The following is a 6000-nucleotide window of genomic DNA, read 5'->3' on the forward strand; positions in this document are numbered from 1 at the left end:
TGACCAAGGGCTGACGCAACACACGACGGCTATTTGTTGGCATTACACCTGACAGACTATCTAGTAGCATAACTCAAACCCAGATATTTCTAGCAACAGTTGAAATACAGGCACCAAAAAGCAGAATGTTCACGAACGGTAGTAAATAGACACATGTATCCGATAGACCTATTAGGCTAATATAATTTAAAAACAAAGGTTTTTAACGGCAAACGCAGTAGCTACATAAGTAACCCGATTCCGAAACAAGCGACGCTTGGACAGTAAGCAATGAAGACGATAGACCTATCATTTTCAAGTTAAAACCAGATACATTTGATAAAAACTGAACGATATACTGATAAACCATAGTTGATGTAATTAAATATTGAAGCTCTGCGTTAACTTCCTTTTTCATCCTCATCTGTAATACACTCAAGTTCAATCTTAAAATTTTGTCCACTCAATCACCAGTGGCTTACTGTGATAGAGCCGTGACAAGACGTAATAATTCACTAAACCTTACTCAAGGTGTGAAATACGCCATTTGAAGATATTTATCCACTCATTTCAATCATTTAAATTGTCAATAAACACAGAATATAACAGTTTCAACACCAAATATCTTTAAGCATCACCTGAAACTTCAAATTTTGTGTAACGCACAAAAAATACAATCCGGAAATATGTGTGTGTGTGTGTGAGAGAGAAGAGAGAGAGAGAGAGAGAGAGAGAGAGAGAGAAGAGAGCATCATAATGAATTTTATCTAAATTTTGCCAGAGTCAATTTTGCACGTTGAATTAGGCCCATTTCAACACTTCTGGTGTAACATAAGGTTTCAATACTCTTTTCTATGAAAAATATCTACTGAAAGATAAGAATAATAAACACCCTTTCAAATAACAGGAATTCGGCCATTCATATATTCACCACTATCAGATAAATATGGAAATGTATACCAACTACTGTTTATATAAACAGTACGTAGACAGAGCGCCAGAAATCTATCGGTATTCGCCAAGAATGATTTACTTACCTGGCTTGGCTGAAGGGTTTATACGAACTAAAGACCACGAATTACTATCTGCGATGTATCTGTGGATTGATCAGAGAATTCTTTCCTCACGTCTTGCTCCAACCAAAGCCAGATGTAAACAATGCTTGCAACAGTAATTCGTAGTGTAGGTAAGCTCCCGTTTTTACGATTGTGCAGTTGTCGTACGCTGTCCCCAGAGCTACTCTTTATTATCATTCTATTCTTTCTCTTTCATTTTCTATTTGACTTACAAGTAGTAAATGCGTTCACGCTACTTTGAAAGACATTCTTAAGCGGACTGGTGAAGTCACAAAAACGAGTTTAAGTTCTTTCGTCTGGCAGCCATACCAGCACGTGGCACTGCACACAGCGAGGCGGCTTGTTTCTTTACGCCCATTCGTGCCAAGTCCTCTTTTCCTCCCCCGCACGATAGTAGAGAAAAAGAAAGAAAAAGATCTTAAATGATGAGACTTTTGAGATTAGATGCCTTTTATCTCGTAAAATATCAACATTGCAAATGTCTTCACTGGCAGCTCTTGCCCGTAATATGGCTCTTCCGTAAGCGAAAAAAATTAATACATAAATTTAACATCAAGGCCAAATTCTGAGATCGACGGACTCAATCTTAGAAAACGTAACGATACCTAAAAGGCTCTTGGAAAAGGAAGAATATTTTGACATTCATAAATTTGAACATATAAATGAATTTGGCAAATACATTTTGGCTCATGAAGACCATTCTCATGCGACCCCGTAACCTTGTTGCAACATCTTGAGGGAAGGGAGTTTTGAAGTCAATGAACTTAAAATTATTATTCAATTAGAGTGGAGTTAAATTCTTTAAGGCTACAAATTAGCGTCACAGTAATTATGGTCATCATGTCTGTAAAGCGAAAAGCGTCTAATCTCCAGCTCTACAGAGACACCAACAAATACGGTTGGTTTTAGACTGAGCTGTCATTATGTGAGCCACGGGCTCTTGCCTAGTGGAAGGTGTTCAAGGGTATAAAAGGCATGGAGTGGACCACAGGACTCATCAAACCAACCGAGACCTAAAAATAATTATCTGACTGGTTGACGAATGGGAACGTGTCAGAATGATAAAACTGAAGATGACATTTGTCCTATCAGCTGAGATGACGCCATAGAACCTTGGGTCCACGAACAGCGAGGTCCAGAGACCTTCGTGGGTTTCAAAGGACCACTTATGTATTCAGAACTTTTGAGAAAGAGAGGAATGATTAATTCATGGCTTTTTAATGCTGTTATTATTATTATTATTATTATTATTATTATTATTATTATTATTATTATTGTTATTATTATTATTATTATTATTATTTCAGTAGAGTACATCAAAATATTGTTACAAGATGCAAAACAAAAAAATTTTCGTGCTCTAGTGACACTGCCTTTTCAGAAGCTCTTCTCTCAAACCCATTATGACCATTGATCATGTGACGCCAGTTGTTCATATATATCAGTAAATCTGAAAAATCTGAAATCCACGGTTTTTATTTAAAACAAATCATCGAAGAAATTTTTTTTTTAATTTAACATTTATATATATATATATATATATATATATATATATATATATATATATATATATATATGTATATACATATATATATATATGTGTGTGTGTGTGTGTGTATGTGTGTTTAAAGGAATATCCTGAGAAACCAAAAACAAAAATTAGATTATTTGAAAATTTATTTAACCTAAAACAAGATTAAGCGCAAGAAAATAAGAAAAAAAATCAAGAAATTACCAAAAAAAAAGTAACAGTCAGAACCACCAAAACAAACAAATAAATTCAGGAAACATCTCACATAAAAGCCCCACAGAAGGATAACATAAATGAGTCACCTCGCTGAACTTGACCTACTTTCAAAAAAAAAAAAAGATATGATATGACAGATGCCCAGAGAAGTGTCCGAGTGATAGTCACGTGATGTTTGAAGCTGAATAATGAAGATAAGGAGAAAAAAAGATAAATTATTATTATTATTATTATTATTATTATTATTATTATTATTATTATTATTATTATTATTATTATTATTATTATTATTGGAGAACCACAGTTATGTATGGGTACGAATATATTTAAAAATAAATCTATTCAGATGTTTAAATATAATTTTTTAATATATTTTAAATCTATTTATTTTCTAAATGTGTCATGCCATACAAACTTCTAATAGTTGTTTTCTCAATAATAATAATAATAAATTATTCATAGGTAGCAAGAGTCTTGAAATGGAGAAACAAATCCACAGTTATGTATGGGTACAAATATATTTAAAAATAAATATATAGAGATGTTTAAATATATTTTTAAAATATATTTTAAATCCATTTATTTTTTAAATATATTCGTACCCATACATAACTGTTGATTTGTTCTCCACTAAATCTGCTACTATGAAATAATATTATTATTATTATTATTATTATTATTATTATTATTATTATTATTATTATTGGAGAAACAAATCCACGGAGACTTTGTATGAGGTACGAATATATTTAAAGAAACAGATTTAAAATATATTAAAAAATATGTTAAACATCTGTATAGATTTATTTTTAAATATATTTGTACCCACTTACATAACTAATAGTTTATTTCATAATACAATAATAATAATAATAATAATAATAATAATAACTTAATAATAATAATAATAATAATAATAATGTATTCTCTGTTTCTCATTTTCAAGACTCTTGCTACTATGAATAATTTATTACTATTATTATTATTATTATTATTATTATTATTATTATTATTATTATTATTATTATTATTATTATTCAGAAGATAAACCCCTATTCATATGGAGCAAGGCTACAGGCGGCATTGAGTTGAAATTCAAGTTTCCAGAGAATATGGTGTCATTTAAAAATGTAACAGTAGGTAATAAGAAATACAGAAAGGAGAGATTATTTATTAAAAAAGAAAATATGATGAACTGATAAATTAATAGAGTGAAAAATACAAATTAAAATAAGACAAGTGATTAAAAGGATAAAATTTCAATTCATCATTTCAACTACATTGCGTTTAAATAGTTTTGACTCACAGTGATGCTTTGAACAAATTATGCAAATAAGATCCATAACTAAGATGATGTAACTCAAATTTCTTTGAATTACTCCCTTTCTTTTGTGTTTCACGGAAAACTATTCTTAGAGAAGTGTGTAATGTCTAAAATCACCTCGACAGATCGACGGAATTATTTTGTGATTAATATCATATCGTCCCCAACCTCCCACCGCTATTTTCTCTCTCTCTCTCTCTCTCTCTCTCTCTCTCTCTCTTCATCTTCTTCTTCTTCTTCAAAAAAAAAAAAGTTTTTATTATCAGATTTTCGTATTACTTAACGAATTTTTGCATTTAATTTTATGATTTTACACTGATAAGCAGGAATAAGTTTAGGTACGTATAAAAAAATATCGTCAAGAATTCCTCTCTCTCTCTGTTCAGTGACTCAGTTCAGGCAATACTTCAACATTCTTCAGGTGTCTTGTCTTTATTATACTTTTTAATAATCAATATAAAGCGCCAAGGTAAAGCAGAGAAAGCAGACTGCCAAAGGTTGCGTCACCCAGTCATGACTTCGCATGATGCAACACTAAGCGCGGACACCGTAAGGCGCTCAATAAGTTTCCCCCACCCACCCACTCCCTTCTCTCTCTCTCTCTCTCTCTCTCATTGTGATGCAACACTAACACGGCATACCGTTTCTGTGAAATGACAGCAAACCGTTTTTATTTTTAAATTATTTTTTTTTTTTTTATCAGCGGTTTCATACGATCAAGTTTCCCCCACCACCCACCTTTCCCTGATCTCTTCAAACGTTGCGAAGAGAACAATAAATTTGTTATCGTATCTCTCGTAGATTTCAATACTCTTATAATACAATAATAATAATAATAATAATAATAATAATAATAATAATAATAATAATAATAATAATTAGGAAGGGAGTAACATCTCTAGTATATGTTCGGGTTGATAAAAGGATACCGCTGCGTTCTGCGAATTAATCTTAATGAGCCTTCTCAATTTTTATTTATATCGATTTTTTTTTTTTTTTTTTAAGCGGTTCCATAATAATTTGTCAGGGACGCTTTACGGGTGGCGTTATAATTTTGTAATAATTTTACATTTTCTTATGTAAATGAAATGTAAAATTTTTCTTATCGTTGGTTAAATGAAATGTTCTTCAATTTTTCGTTACGTAAAAGAAAATAAATTTTCTAACAAAATATAAAGCGGAAAATTTCTTATGACTTTGTAAACCCATAGATTTCAATGCAATTCACGTCAGCCTTTTAACCTTAATAATAATAATAATAATAATAATAATAATAATAATAATAATAATAATAATAATATGTAATAATAATAGGTGGGCCACTTTATTTCAGCTATATGTTCTGTACAACAAGGATGGCTGCGTTATTGTAATTAATCTTGAAAACACTTCTACACAACAACCAGATTTTTTTCAGGGAAATATATCCATATGAATTTTGCTAAAATACTGTTTGCAATGGAATGCTAGTATAAAAGTTTAATAATTTGGTAATAATCTGGAAAATGAAATGTAAAATTTTCATTATCTTATACCATAATCAATTAATTATCTTATTTTTTGATAATACTTTTCTAACAAAATATAAAAAAAAATTTCTTATGACCAAGAATAGAGTAATTGTGCAATTCCAGCTATCGCTTTTAACATAATAATAATAATAATAATAATAATAATAATAATAATAATAATAATAATAATAATAATAATAATGTCATACTTTATTTCAGCTCACATATACAACTGATATTGCAATACTGGGGTGAAGGTATCTCAACAACCAGACATTGATCAGAGTCCTATATCTCTGATTAGGTAACAAGGAATCTGGAAACCGAAAGGATGAGTTCATTCACTTGACAATTAATTATCAT

General features: G+C 30.4%; 1 protein-coding gene across 1 annotated transcript in view; it reads right to left on the bottom strand.

Annotated features, from left to right (window-relative positions):
* The window catches only part of LOC136845005 (sialin-like), a 28778-nt gene extending 27622 nt beyond the window's left edge, over positions 1 to 1156 (bottom strand). Inside the window, exon 1 of the mRNA XM_067114646.1 lies at positions 1017 to 1156. The gene's annotated coding sequence lies outside the window, so the exon portion shown is untranslated. The remainder of the gene's footprint in view (positions 1 to 1016) is intronic.
* Positions 1157 to 6000: the final 4844 nt, after the last annotated feature.

The sequence above is a fragment of the Macrobrachium rosenbergii genome, chromosome 2 (assembly GCF_040412425.1).
Source record: "Macrobrachium rosenbergii isolate ZJJX-2024 chromosome 2, ASM4041242v1, whole genome shotgun sequence".
Lineage (NCBI taxonomy): Eukaryota > Metazoa > Arthropoda > Malacostraca > Decapoda > Palaemonidae > Macrobrachium > Macrobrachium rosenbergii.